Below are 15,786 nucleotides of genomic sequence, written 5' to 3'. Positions count from 1 at the left end.
AAACATCTATTTCTGCGTTACTGACTATGCTAAAGCCTTTGACTGTGTGAATCACCACAAACTGTGGGAAATTCTGAAAGAGATGGAAATACCAGACCACCTGATCTGCCTCTTGAGAAACCTGTTTGCAGGTCAGGAAGCAACAGTTAGAACTGGACATGAAACAACAGACTGGTTCCAAATAGGAAAAGGAGTATGTTAAGGCTGTATATTGTTACCCTGCTTATTTAACTTATTTGCAGAGAACATCATGAGAAATGCTAGGCTAGATGAAGCACAAGCTAGAATCAAGATTGCCAGGAGAAGTATCAATAACCTCAGATATGCAGATGACACCACCCTTATGGCAGAAAGTGAAGAAGAACTAAAGAGCCTTGATGAAAGTGAAAGAGGAGAGTGAAAAAGTAAGCTTAAAACTCAACATTGAGAAAACTAAGATCATGGCATCTGGTCCCATCACTTCATGGCAAATAGAAGGGGAAACAGTGGAAACAGTGGCAGACATTATTTTGGGGGGCTCCAAAATCACTGCAGATGGTGACTGCGGCTATGAAATTAAAAGGCACTTGCTCCTTGGAAGAAGAGTTATGACCAACCTAAACAGCATATTAAAAAGCAGAGACATTACTTTGCCATCAAAGGTCCATGTAGTCAAAGCTATGATTTTTCTAGTAGTCATGTATGGATGTGAGAGTTGGACCATACAGAAAGCTGAGCATCGAAGAATTGATGCTTTTGAACTGTGGTATTGGACAAGACTCTTGAGAGTCCCTTGGACTGCAAGGAGATCCAACCACTCCATCCTAAAGGAAATCAGTCCTGATTATTCATTGGAAGGACTGATGCTGAAGCTGAAACTCCAATCCTGTGGCCGCCTGAGGCGAAAAACTGACTCATTTGAAAAGACTCTGATGCTGGGAAAGATTGAAGGCAGGAGGAGAAGAGGACCACAGTTATGAGGTGGTTGGATGGCATCACTGACTCAATAGACATGAGTTTGAGCAAGCTCCGGGAGTCGGTGATGGACAGGGAGGCCTGGCGTGCTGCACTCCATGGGGTCACAAAGAGTTGGGCACGACTGAGTGATTGAAGTGTGTAGGCATCGTTATACTCATGCTCACCTAAGGTTTTGTACTGATATTACTGGCCTCATGCTTTCACAGTTTTTATGAGAAAAATTATTAGAAAGTGTCATAGCTAGGATGCAGAATATCTGAGATTGCACTCTTTGTAAGCTTGATATGCTTGTGCTGCCACATATTTTAAGTGTGAGATATTGAAAAAGAGGTTTTATATTTAGCAACCTACATTTCAGATATTGTTTATACTTGGGCCTCCTATATTCAGATATCTTTAAATTCATAGTTATACCAACCAAATAACAAAATGTCTTTAATTTTTTAAAAAGAGTTTCTTAGCTCCTCTGTCATCCTAACCTTATAATGTGGTAATATATAACCCTATCTTTGAAGCAATAAGCTTTCCTCTTTTGCTAAGAACAAGTGTCAAGATAATTTAGTTTCAAGAATATACCAATTACCCCAGATGATCAAGGTGAATATTTTGTTATCAATAAGTAATCATTTTGTGGAAATAACTTTCTCTAGGTTGTTGTGATTTTAACAAATGACAAAATAGAATAAATCATTCTGCTTATGTAAGATGAAATATTTCTTCAATATAGTAGTAAGCTAAAGCTCTCACGATAGCTAGCTAAAGAAAGACTAGAGACGTATTCATCTTTGCAGTTGGTTGGGTCAACACAAAGAAGAGGATCTATTATTCTAGTATCCAATATATTAGCAGACTAATATTTTATGTGTTTGTGTGATGCATGTGTAACTCCAATAGATTAACCTCCCTAATTTAGGTCCACGACTAGTTAGCACATCTTTGTACCCACCGTGTTTAGCACATATAGCACTTAGCACATATAGAATGAACATGTTTGTTTACATTTTTAAATTTTTTGAAAATGTATCTTATAACCAATTAACACATTTAGCATAGAATTTAGAGTTTTTTTCCCCCTTAAAAAAGCTGATATTAAGAAACTGAATTATATGACATTTCAGAATCAAATAAATATGATAGCAGGTACTCAGTAAATGAATCAGTCAGTTCAGTTCAGTCACTCAGTCATGTCTGATTGTTTGTGACCCCACGAACCGCAGCACGCCAGGCCTCCCTGTCCAGCACCAATTCCCGGAGTTTACCCAAACTCATGTCCATTGAGTCGGTGATGCCATCCAGCCATCTCATCCTCTGTGGTCCCCTTCTCCTCCTGCCTTCAATCTTTCCCAGCATCAGGGTCTCCTTTACGATGGACTGGTTGGATTTCCTTGCAGTCCAAGGGACTCTCAAGAGTCTTCTCCAACACCACAGTTCAAAAGCATCAGTTCTTCTGTGCTCAGCTTTCTGAGTAGTATAGTCCAACTCTCACATCCATACATGACTCCTGGAAAAACCATAGCCTTGACTAGACGGACCTTTGTTGACAAAGTAATGTCTCTGCTTTTTAATATGCTGTCTAGGTTGGTCATCTTTTAATTTATATTCAACAGCTAAACTTCTGATAGCCCATCTAATTCTTGATTCTTAATCTAAACACTTGCTGTCCTTGGTTTCCTGTCTTGCTTTTGAACAAAATTCTTATCTTGATGATAAGTATACATTTAATATTTACTTGTGTTATCCTCACTGTTCCCAATGGATTATGAGTCTTTTGTGTATGAGACTGTCCTTTTAACTTTTTGCCTCCAGAAAGCCAGGGAGGTTGGTAGAAATCAGTAAGACTTTCTCAAATGTTTTTCAACAATGTTACTTCTCAGATTCACCTTTAGCTATTATTTTTCTTCTCTGTAACTACAGATATACAGAGCTTCAATAGAATTATTTTTATACTTTCTTATCAAGTAGCTATGAAAGGGCAGAAATTTAAATGAGCATCCCATATTAGAGTGAGAGCACTAAGCAGTAATTGATGGTTTCTTCTTTAAGATGCATTGAATGGCCAAAAGCCATGTGACTACATATCAAATACAGAGTATTTCACTTTGTGGAGATGTGATGACCATTATGAGAGAGTTCACAGGCTTTGAAGTTCTGACCCCATTTCTCTTCCTGAATTGACCTACATTTAAGGATATAATCTGAAATATTTAAAGTGGAATGTTACGGTGTTTTTAAAAAAATTTTTTACTGGTATATAGTTAAGTTACAGGGTTGTGTTAGTTTCAAGTGTACAGCAAAGTGAATCTGTTATACATATACACATATCCACGTTTTTAAATTCTTTTCCCATAGAGGCCATTACAGAATATTGAGTAGAGTTCCCTGTGCTATACAGTAGGTTCTTATTGATGATATATTTATATATAGTACTGTGTGTATGTGTGTGTCAATCCTAATGTTCCAATTTATCCCCCTCCCCCCCACTTACCCTCTGGGAACCATAAGTTTGTTTTCTACATCTGTAACTCTATTCCTGTTTTGTAAATAAGTTCATTTATAGCCTTTTTTAAGAGATTCCATGTATAAGTGATATCAAATGATATTTGTCTTTCTCTGTGTGACTGACTTCACTCAGTATGACAATAACTGGGTCCATCCATGTTGCTGCAAATGGCATTATTTCCCTCCTTTCTATGCCTGAGTAATATTCCATTGTATATATGTACCACATCTTTATCCATTCCTTTGTTGATGGACTTTTAGGTATATATCCATATCCTGGATATATATAATGATGTATTTAATTTACGTTAAAACTCAGCCCAGACCCTGAGGTAGCATGTGTATGTATGTGTCAGATTAAGTTACAACCATGTACAGGTAATATTTTGATCAGGAGTTTAAACTCCAGAAGTGGTTAGCTAATATTAAAACTGAAAGTCTAAACTCCAGGAAAGGTTACTATAAACCCACCTGGTATCCACATCTCAATCAATACTAAGACTTTGCTGAATGACAGAAATGGATGTTCACTGGTGAAAGTACTAGCTTGTTAATCAGTGTACTGAACTATACTGGTAACATTAAAGGTAATCACTTTGAATTAAACAAAAATGAAAACACAGCTATAAAAAGTTGTGGGATGTCATAAAAGCAGTGCTTACAAGGAAATTTTGGCCCATGAACAGAGGAACCTGTTAGGCTACAGTCCATGGGGTTGCAAAGAGTTGGACACGACTGAACGACTTCACTTTTGGTTTCACTTTCACATGGAAATTTATAGCAATAAATTCATGTTTTTTAGAAAAGAATATCTAAAATCAATGATCTGAGCTTCAACATTAGGAAACTAGAAAAAGAAGGAAAATTAATGATAGAGTAAGCAAAAGAAAAGAAATGATAAAAAAATTAAAGAAAATAATGATCTCAAAAACAGGGAATCAATAGAGAAAATTAATGATCTAAAATTTGTTTTTGAGAAGATCAATAAAATTGATAGCCTCTAGCCACACTAATTAAGAGAAAAAAAGAAAGGATACAAATTGCTAATATCAGAAATGAAAGAGGGAACATCACTAAAGGTCCCGTGGATAATAAAATAGTACCATGAACAAATTTGCTACCATAGATGAAATGGACCGATCCTTGAAAGACACAATATGCTAAAATTCACACAAGAATAAATAGATAATAGATAAAATCTGAATAGGCCTATATCTACTAAAAAAACTGGATCAATAATTAATAAGCTTACAAAAAAGAGAGCACAGATCCAGATGAGTTCATTGTTGAGTTATACCAAACATTTAAGGATGAAATTATACTAATTCTCTAGAGGCAAAGAAAATACTCCCTGACTTGTTCTATAAGGCTAGTCTTAGACTAATACCAAAACCAGACAAATACATTATTTTTTAAAAAAGAAATTATAGGCCAATTTCTCTCATGAGCATAGATACAAAAAATTCTTAACAAAATTTTAGCAAATCAAATCCAATGATGTATTTAAAAATTATACATGACAACCAAGTGGAATTTATCTCAGATGTGCAATCCTGGTTCAACATCTAAAATCAAGTAATGTAAGGCATCCCATCAAGAGACTATGGATGAAAAAAATCACATGATCATACCAATAAATACAGTAAAAGCATTTGACAGAATCCAACACCCATTCGTGATAAAATTCTCAGTAAACTGGGAATAGAGGTGAACTTCCTCAAAATGTTAAAGAATATCTATGGAAAACACAGCTAATGTCATATTTAATGGTAAGAAACTAGAAGTTTTCCCATTAAGATCAGAAATGAGTCAAGGATATTGAGTTGTATGAGCTGTTTATATAGTTTGGATATTAACCCTTTGTGAGTCATATAATTTGCAAATATCTTTCCCAGTCAGTAGGTTGCCTTTTGTTTTGTAGGTCAATTTGGTTTTATAGCCCATGAACTTTTTTCTATGATGTATTAAAATAAAAATAGTAAAAGTTCATTTTTATTATAATTTTTAAAGGCAATAACTGTGATATATTCCTATATATTCCCCCTACTTAGCATAACACTGTACAAAATAATTTTAAACTGTTAAATCATTGAATCAACAAACAAGACACATGCTATTTGCCAGACACTTGGGTGTAAAAGTAGCAACATAGGTGAGTCTCTGCAGCAGTGTAGCATATTATCTACCGAAAGACATAAACATTAAATATCACACAAATAATTACTAATTATACTTGACATAAGTGCTATCACATAAAGGTACAAAATGCCATGAGAGTGAGAAATACTTCCAAAGTTATTTGTGTTTGGGGGCCAAGGAGAAACTAGCTATATGAATGGAGATAAAATTCAGATGAGAAAAAGTTTAAGAAGAATTTCATGGAAAAAGTATGTTTTTAGTTTTAGCTAGTAGTGATGGTGTTTTGCAGAGTTATTTTACATATTTTGAAAAGCTGTTTCCTGCATAATATGATATAGCTATAAGTTTAAATAATTTATTAGAGACAGAGAAGTGTTAAGTACTTACAGACTCTCTTCTAAGAATAAAATCTGAAACATGGAAATAGATGTACTCAAAAGAGACTATTATTTACATAGTTATCTTAATGGAAAACAGATTAAAGGTTTAGTAATAGAAGAATGAGTGAACTATATCACAACCATTAAAAATTGTGGTTATGAAGAGTAATGAGCAAATATTAATACAAAGTACTTACATTATAGTTCTATATCAAAGAGATTAGAAACATATGCTCATAAATATGTTGAAAATATAAATAAGAAGGATTACTTAAGAAATATACCAAAAAATTAGTTACTGGTGGGTTCTGAGAGATTTCTTTTTCATTTTTTATTTTATAAATATTCTATAATGTGGCTTTAGTTTTTTTGAAATTTATAATACTTTTTGAAAAAGAAAAATGAATAGGCCTACAAACAGGTTTGACTTCTACAGATACATCATAATTCTCTGATTTTTGTATTAATACCTAACTTATACAGCACTCTTAAGGCGATTTAATAAATAAAGAGACTTTAAAAAAAAAGAAAGAACCACAAACATTACTGTTCAGTGCACACAGGATGGTACTAATAATTTACAAAGGCAAAGCAGAGCATCTGCAACTCAGGGACTAAAACTGGTAATAATGTTGAAGGGAGTTCTTAATTTTCTTCTAGAAAATTGTGTTTTCTAGAAGGCACCCGTAGGCCCTTCTTGTGTAAGGAAGACTGATCACCTTCATTAGCCTTGTAATGAAAGCAGGGATTTCTGGATGAAGGCATTTAATTATAATGTTTATCTAATCATTCCATAGCCATTTATATATATATATAGTTATGGTGGTTTAGAGCACATACTTTTCTTTGGGTAGTAAAGGATAGTAGGGGTTGTGTTTGGTGAAGAATATGTTTTAAGCTAAACAGTCCAACACAATGATGGTATTTTATGCTGGCGTTTTTAAAAAAATGTAGGAAAAGTGCCAATACTGCCCGTTCTTTTGCCTTTGGATGATTGAACTTTCTAATCTATGAGCTGGTGGTAGAGCAATTGTAATAACCACCACCACAATGATGATATCTAACACCTAATTAGTATTTCCTTATGCCAGACCCTGTTCTAGATGCTTTTACCTGTATTAACTCATTTTACCCTCATAATAACTCTATGAAGTAGATTGATATCACTATTCCAACTTTAAGAAAACTAAAACATAGAGAGATTAAGTAATTTGTCTAAGGTCATGCAGTTAAGTGCTTGGATTTGAATGATATAGGAACTCTGGCTGAAGAATCCAAAGTCTAGTGTCATAGACACCACGCTCTCTTATGTACCTAAAGAATTTTTTTTTTCATTAATATTTCCATCTTAAGCACAGAGGCACTAAATTTTATTTTAGTACCTAATAATATGTACTTAACAGAAGGTATCATTCTAAACTCATATTCTGTCTCCTCACATTGCTTTCTCTAGTTCTTTTTTGTTTTCTTTTTTGTAGGTTTGGATAAAAAATTATTTGGACTAAGTTCATCAATATAGGTGAAAAAAAAGAAAGTGGGATTTTTTTTTCTCTCATTTTATCTTATTTATTTAGAATATCTGCTTTTGACATTTTAAAAACATAAAATCTAAGCCAAAGCTCTCTTTAAGCCCTCAAGGGTTGGTACAGAGATCTTTATCAAATTTCCTATATAAATGTGAAGCCTCTGAGAAGTATCTGCAGAGATTTCAAATATTAGAGGTGTGGACTCAGGAAAGATCAATGATGATTTACTTGGTATCTGTGATGTATAAATCTTTTAGGTTAAAAAATATACCTTTTCTCCTTGGATTTGATTTCTGGAAGAGGAATGTTATTAAGCAGAAAAAGTCCTGCAAGGAGGCATAGGTGACTAACATTAACTTATAGAGCTGACTCCCTCCCAAAAATATCTCCCCTATGAGCTTGACATTTGTATCCCAAATTTCTTAATACTTTTGTTACCAAGTCCACATTCACTCTGCTCGCTGTACAATAGGCCACTGAATCCGAGAGAGGAAGTGTTGAGGCAAGGAAGAGACTTTAATTCGGGAGCCAGTAGACCGAGAAAATGGCAGGCTAGCACCTCAAAATAACCATCTTATTGGGACCTGGATGCCAGGTTCTTTTATAGATTAGAGGAAAAGAAGCGATGAGGAACTAAAGTCAAATAGCAGAATAGAGAGGGAGATGCAGTGGGGAAGTAAAGTGGAAGGGTCTTCAGTCTTACAAAATATCTCCAAAGGAATGGTGAGCCTTCAGCAAAGTGAAAGTAAAAGTCACTCAGTTGTGTCCGACTCTTTGCAACCCCATGGAATTCTCCAGGCCAGAGCACTGGAGTGGGTAGCCTTTCCCTTCTCCAGGGAATCTTCCCAACCCAGGATTGAACCCAGATTTCCTGCATTACAGGTGGATTCTTTACCAGTTGAGCCACAGGGAAAGCCCAGAAAAGGTGTGTTAATCTCTTCTATTCACAGGTGTGCAAGACAAACTATCTCTCCATGAACTGAACAAAGGCACTTTAGTTTACAGTCAAGCAGAGAGACAGGGTCCTCCAGGCATAGCCTTGGAGTATGATTATAATGATAAAAGCAAGTCAAAGAATCAGTTTTCAACAAGGAGTCAGAGTTCACTTTCCCCCTGCAACACTTTCAGAAAGTCACTCTAGTAATGTAAATGCACTCCCAGGAATAGAGTAACACTTTAAGCCATTGTCCTCACTAACACAGTACCAGCACATTGAAAAACAAGAGACCATGGCCCAAAGAGAGTGGTGCACACAGCAAGCAAAGTGAATGAAGTGATACCAGCCTGGTGGCCAGATTTACATGAGGCTGTGAGGAAATAGGAATCTGGAAGTTGGACAAGGGAGGTGATAGTGGTGTAGTTGTCATGATATGAAGGCTGGGCTGCATGGTGTTTTGGGGGGAATAACTTAAAGGAGCTGCTGCTGTTCAGTCACTCAGTCATGTCCAACTCTTCTCGACTCTATGGCTACAGCCCACTAGGCTCCTCTGTCCATGGAATTCTCCAGGCAAGAATACAGGAGTTGGTTGCCATACCCTTCTCCAAGGGATCTTCCTGACCCAGGGATCCAACCTGGGTTTCCTCCGTGCAGACGGATTCTTTACAGTCTGAGCTTCCAGGGAAGCCTATATATACATATACCTATGCAGGTATTTAAAATAATTATTTTTATCTCTGTAGCAGTTTAAATACTTTCTGTGAGCCGAAGAATTGATGCTTTTGAACTGTGGTGTTGGAGAAGACTCTTGAGAGTCCTTTGGACTGCAAGGAGATCCAACCAGTCCATCCTAAAGGAGATCAGTCCTGGGTGTTCATTGGAAGGACTGATGTTGAAGCTGAAACTCCAATACTTCGGCCACCTCACGCGAAGAGTTGACTCATTGGAAAAGACCTTGATGCTGGGAAAGATTGAGGGCAGGAGGAGAAGGGGACGACAGAAGATGAGATAGTTGGATGGCATCACCAACTCAGTGGACATGGGTTTGGGTGGACTCCAGGAGTTCGTGATGGACAGGGAGGCCTGGTGTGCTGCTGATGGGGTCACAAAGAGTTAGACACGACTGAGTGGCTGAACTGAACTGAACTGAACTGGTTCTAATAAGATGTCTTTAGGGAGCATACACCAGTTTCAAAACCAGGCACATGTTCACATGGCTCTGAGTTCGAGATCCCTGACCAAAGGATTGGACACCATCTGTCAGGATTGGACACCATCTGTCAGGAGGACCTTGACATTTTTTAGCTGGCAGGTCGAGTGGCTTTCCAAGGTGCTTGCTGTTTCCTCACTCGCACAAACTTAGTTAGCTGGGATTCCCCATTGGAAAGTGAAGGTAGGTAGAATTTTGTCCTTCCCCTCACTGCCTTTGGTATTACTTTATTCTCAACACCATCCCCAGAGATTTAAAAGCATCAAGAATATAAAAAATATCTCTTCTTCACAAGGTTGGAGGCCCCAGAACTGACCTTGAAAAGATTTATTTTTACCTTTATTAAAAAAATGAGAATTTAGGCAGAAAAATATAGTAGATACCTGTTCTTAACATTTTTGAGGGCAATATTTGTTACATTAAGAGTGTAAGAATAAGATGGTTGATACATATTTGTTTTATAATTATAATTTAGAACATAGTTATAAATACTATAGTTTATGGATTAAATATGTACCCTGTTATCTCCTAATCTACTCTGGAATAATAAAATATGTATCATTAGGGACAATATTCATAGTTCTAGAATATTCCTAGCCATTTGGTTCCTTTGCAGAATAAAGTTAAACTAGAAATAAGACAATGTTAAGTAAAAAAGCTTCCTTTGCCCACCTCACCTTACATGGGCTCCATTTTGGGGGGTATATACCATAATGATTTAATGATATATATTGTGAAATGATCATCACAGTAAATTTAATAATAACATCCATCACCACACATAGTGAATATTTTTTGTGAGAAATTTTAATATCTGTCCCCTTAGCAACTTTCAAATATGCAATACAGCATTGTTAACAATATCTGCATGCTGTATATTACATTCCCAGAATTCATCTTCTAACTAGAAATTTGTACCTTTTGATCACCTTCACTATTTCACCTTTATCTGTGATGAATATATGACTAGTTATAGAGTTCTGGATTGCCAAGGGTTTTCTTTTAACCCATTAATTACCTTATTCCATTGATTTCAAGTTTAGGTCAGTTCTATTTTTAGTTTTTTGAGAAATCTCTATATTGTTTTCATAGTGACTGTACCAGTTCACATCCTTGTCAACAGAGCATGAGGATTCCCTTTCTCTTCCTTCTCGCTGATGCTTGTTATTTGTTGTGATTTTGAGAAGAGTCATTCTGACAGATGTGAGGTAATATCTCACTGTGGTTTTTATTTGCTTTCCTCTGATGATTGGTGATATTGAGCATCTTTTCATGTGCCTATTGGTCATCACTATATCTTCTTTGGAAAAATGTCTCTTCATACTCTTTGCCCATTTTTTAGTTGGGTTGTTTATTTGATGTTGAGTTGTATGAGTTTGTATATTTTGGATATTAACCCCTTATTGGATATATCATTTGTAAATGCCTATTTCCATTCAGTAAGTGGGCTTTTCATTTGGTTGATAGTTCCTTTGCTGTGCACAATTGTTGTTTTTTGGTTTTTTTTTAGTTTGATATGGTCCCATTTGTTTATTTGATAAGACCATTATCTAAGAGGCTGCCACCTATGTTTTCTTCTAGAATGTTTATTCTTTAAAGTTTTACATGTCTTTAATCCACTTTGAGTTTATTTTTTTACATAGTGTTAGAAAATAGTCCAGTTTGATTCTTTTGTATGTAGCTGTTTAGTCTTCTCAACACCAATACTGAAGAGGCTACCTGTTCTATTGTATATTCTTGCCTTTTTCATCATAGATTAATGCCCATATGAGTTCATTTTTGGGCTCTCCACTTTATTCTATTGAACTATGTTTCTGTTTTTGATACCATTTTGATTACTGTACCATTGTAGTATAGTTTGAAATCAGAAGGTGTGAACCTCCAATTTTGTTCTTTCTTAAAACTGTCTTAGCTGTTCAGGGTCTTTTTGTTTTCATACAAATTTTAGAATTATTTTTTCTAGTTCTGTGAAAAATGGCATTGGTATTTTGATAGAGATTGCATTAAATCTGTAGATTACCTTAGGTAGTTTAATCATTTTAACAATATTAATTCATCCAGTCCCTGAACATGGTATGTATTTTCATCTTTTTTTGTATTGAGTTTGGTTTCTTTATTCAGTGTCTTAATAGTTTTTTTCTGAATGCAGGTCTTTTACCTCCTTAGTTAGATTTATTCCCAGGTATTTTCTTTTTTCTGATGTAATTGTAAATGGGATTATTTTTTTAAATTTCTCTTTCTGATGGTTCTCATTGTTAGTATACAGAAATGTAAGAGATTTCTGTACATTAATTTTATATCCTGCAATTTGATTAATTCATTGATTAGTTCTAGTTTGTGTGTGTGTGTATGTGTGTGTGTGTGGTGTCTGTAGAGTTTTCTATGTATAATATCATGTCATCTGCAAACAGTGACAGTTTAATTACTACCTTTCCAGTTTGGATTCCTTTTATTTCATTTTCTGTCTGGTTGCTGTGGCTAAGACTTCTGATACTACCTTGAATGTAGGTGGCAAGAGTGGGCATTCTTGTCTTATTCCTGATCTTGGAAGAAATGCTTTCAGTTTTTTTGCCATTAAGTATGACATTAGCTGTGGGCTTGTCACATGGTCTTTATTTTGCTGGGATGTGTTGCCTATGGGTTCCATTTTTAAAAGATTACAGACCAAAAATCCTATGCCCTACTAGAGCCTTTCCATGGTACTAGACTGCTGGTGAGATTTAGTTTCTTATTTTTAAATGGGGACAAAAGTACCTGTCCTAGCAGTCATAAGAATGATTTACAAATTTAATTCAATTATACCAAAGTACTTTATAACTCATGACATAAACTTATAAAATGATAGCTACTTTGTATTAAGCATCTGCTAAATTCTTAGGAATAGTACTGAAAGTTTTACTTGTGTTATGGTACTTCTTTTAAGGCTCAACATGATCCTGCACAATTGTTAAAATACACTTGATATATAATAGTTAATAAAAGCTCAAAGATGTTGTGTGATTTTCAGAGGTCAAATAGACCTAAAGGACAGAGTCAAGATTTAGTTCAATATTACTTTTCTTTGTACTCAGAACTAAGGCAACAGGATTATTTAATATTTTATGGTAGGTAGCATTAAGAAGGCAACAAAAGTCACTGAATAATCTGCTCCTTCAGCAAAGCTAGCAAAGAAAACACCCAGATAAAGTTGTGCTTATATTTTAGAGCAGATCACCTGAAAACCCCTGGGCTTCACACGTTTTTAAAATAGTTTTTTTGTATTTGACTACACAGTAAGAAGGGAAAAGAGTAGATGTTTTAGATGCAAAAGGAATATGGCATGCCATCCCTGCCAGATTCAAGCTTATAGTTTTCATTAGTTTTATTTTGCTCATTTTATCAAATCACAAGTGATGAAACAGGAGAAACATAAGGACTTCATTGCTTTTGGCTAACAGATGGGAAAAAACAGAAAATTCTTTCCATAAATGCAGAAAAATAATTTTCTTCATAATAGCTAACATGCCTTCTTTAGGCATTAAGATACGTTTCTGTTTATAATCTTAAGACAGCTATATTTTTACTCTTTATAAAAATGAAGCCTCCCAGGAAAAACAGGGTGTTTAAGTGTCCTAATCTTTATTTTTTTAATTAATTTTTATTGGTGTATGGTTGATTTACAATGTTGTGTTAATTTCTGCTGTATAGCAAAGTGAATCAATTATACAAATGCATATATCCGTTCTTTTCTAGATTCTTTTCCAGTGTAGATCATTACAGAGTATTGAGTAGAGTTCCCAGGGCTACACCATAGTCCTTACTAAGTTATCTGTTTTATGTATAGCAGTGGGTATGTCAATCCTAATCTCCTAATTTATCCCTCTTCTCTTCCCCTTTGGTAACCATAAGTTTCTTTTCTACATCTGTGACTCTATTTCTGTTTTGTAAATAAGTTCATTAACATTTTTTTAAGATTCCACATATAAGTGATATCATGATATTTGTCTTTCTCTGTGTGATTTACTTTACTCAGTATAACAATCTCTAGGTCTATCCATGTTGCTGCAGATGGCATCATTTCATCCTTTTTAAGGATTGAGTAATATTCCATTGAATGTATGTATCACATCTTGATCCGTTCCTCTGTTTATGGAATGCTTCCATGTCCGGGCTATATTTTCTCCAGATACATGCCCAGGAGTGGAATTACTGGATCATATTTAGTACTCTAATCTTTAAATTTGGTTAGAAATGGTTGGATTGCTTCACTGATTCAATGGACATGAATTTGAGCAAACTCCAGGAGATAGTGGAGGACAGAGGAGCATGGTATGCTACAGTCCATGGAGTTGCAAAGAGGAGGACATGACTTAGTGACTGAACAACAACAATCTTTAAATTCCATCATTGAAAATGTAGGTGTGCAGCCCAGTTTCTAATCTCTTAGAACATTTTGCACAGTAGGTTTTAATCATTGGAGTGAATAATTGCCTAGGAAAGCAGTACAGCTTCATGCAATATGGCTTGGTAGTCAACATTCTCATTTTCCAATAAAAGGGAAATTTCATGAACAGAAACAGAAATTTCATTGTACTTGAAATCTCACCTGTGAAGAGAATTTTTCTGAGCAGCTTCTTGAGAAAGTATATCTTAATAGGTTTATCATGAATATGGGGTCTTCATTCCTTATAATATCACTGACAGACACAATCATGTTAGCCACCGTTTTTGTATAGTTATGGAGAGTATCATGATCTGTTTTACCATTAACCTGTCTGCCAAAAGACAGGAACTGTGTTCTCAACCAACAGACTTTGGTATCATATCTTCAGTAAACTTCTACCCTCAAAATCCAGATTCAACTGTCTTATCCAAGACCATGTCTATCTGATTAGCCCATGGTACCGAATACTCAACTGTAGTTCCTTGTTTGATGGCAAGTCCAACCTTTATCTCATTGCCCCAAATGTCTTTAATGAAAGCCCCTGGGTTCTTGTATATATGGATTGACTCCTATTATAGCCATTGGCTTTACCTACTCTTCCAGCCTAGAAACCATCCTGTGCATGTCAAAGAAAGGATCCTGTCCTCGCCGCTTTTGGAGACGCTACCATAGGGTGGCCAAAAGTACTGTGAACAAAATACCCATCTGTTGTATCCAGGTGCAGATAATCAGCCTCAGAGGCCAGCATTTAGAGATTTTCAGCCCCTGAATTGACCAGGTTGCTACTGAAGATGGATGGGTCAGTCTCATAGCTAGGTATCATGATCCTGGTTCCCAGGAGCCAACTTACATGAGTCTTCCAGTAAGATGAAGGCTTTATCCTGATTTCTTCTTCTTTTAAAATGTACTAATTAATACATTAATCTTTGAACAACGACCAGTAAATACTTTCATTTTTGAACAAGGACTAAATTTTCATTTGAAATAATGATTAATTTTCCCCAGTGTAAAGTAAAGGGCATGAGTTATAGCTTTAAAGAATTTATTTTACTAACAGTTAGGTCCTAAATATATTTGCCTATTATTCAAATGAGTCAGAACTAATAGTTTGCTTGGCTTTTGTTGCTTTAGTGGGGTAAGTTAACAGAAGAGTTGACTAATTTAGTGATTTTTGTAAAATATGCACATAAATAACCTGAAATATCCATGGATGAGCTGTTTGTTAGTATCTTGCTGTTGTTGTTCAATCGCTAAGTCATGTCCAATGCTTTGCGACCCCATGAACTACAACACGCCAAGCTTCCCTGTCCTCTGATTTAGTGATATAAATGGGATCAAATGGCTAGCTAATGTTTTTGTTCCCAACTTTCTTTCAAATAAAATTCTGTGTTATATATATATATATATATATATGCATGTATATTTATGTTAGATGTATGTTTAATGCATACAGTTACTATAATGCTAGTTCTTTCTTACTGTATTCTCCTGTAAGACATTTGGCATATTTTCTTTATTTTGCACTTTAGTTTTTTTTGTCATCAATATATTTATCTAAAGTTTTCTGAATATAAAAGTATTTTCCCAGATTTTTCCCATAAAGTTCCTACAGTATTAGGCCTTTTTTTTTTTTTTTTTTTTTTGAGGCAAAATAACAAAGATTCATTTGGAGGAATTTCCAATCATAGAAGTACACTACCCCTTACTAGTGAACT

General features: G+C 35.2%; 1 protein-coding gene and 1 pseudogene across 8 annotated transcripts in view; one reads left to right on the top strand and one right to left on the bottom strand.

The window, feature by feature from the left end:
* The window catches only part of SLC4A10 (solute carrier family 4 member 10), a 343,442-nt gene that overhangs the window by 247,231 nt on the left and 80,425 nt on the right, over positions 1–15,786 (top strand). The window lies entirely within an intron of this gene.
* On the bottom strand, positions 14,230–14,695 carry LOC109574826 (ribulose-phosphate 3-epimerase pseudogene; annotated as a pseudogene).

Source organism: Bos indicus, chromosome 2 (genome assembly GCF_029378745.1).
Source record: "Bos indicus isolate NIAB-ARS_2022 breed Sahiwal x Tharparkar chromosome 2, NIAB-ARS_B.indTharparkar_mat_pri_1.0, whole genome shotgun sequence".
NCBI classification, from domain to species: Eukaryota; Metazoa; Chordata; class Mammalia; order Artiodactyla; family Bovidae; genus Bos; species Bos indicus.
The sequence above is the reverse complement of the archived record's forward strand: the minus strand, read 5'-3'. Positions and strand labels throughout refer to the sequence as shown.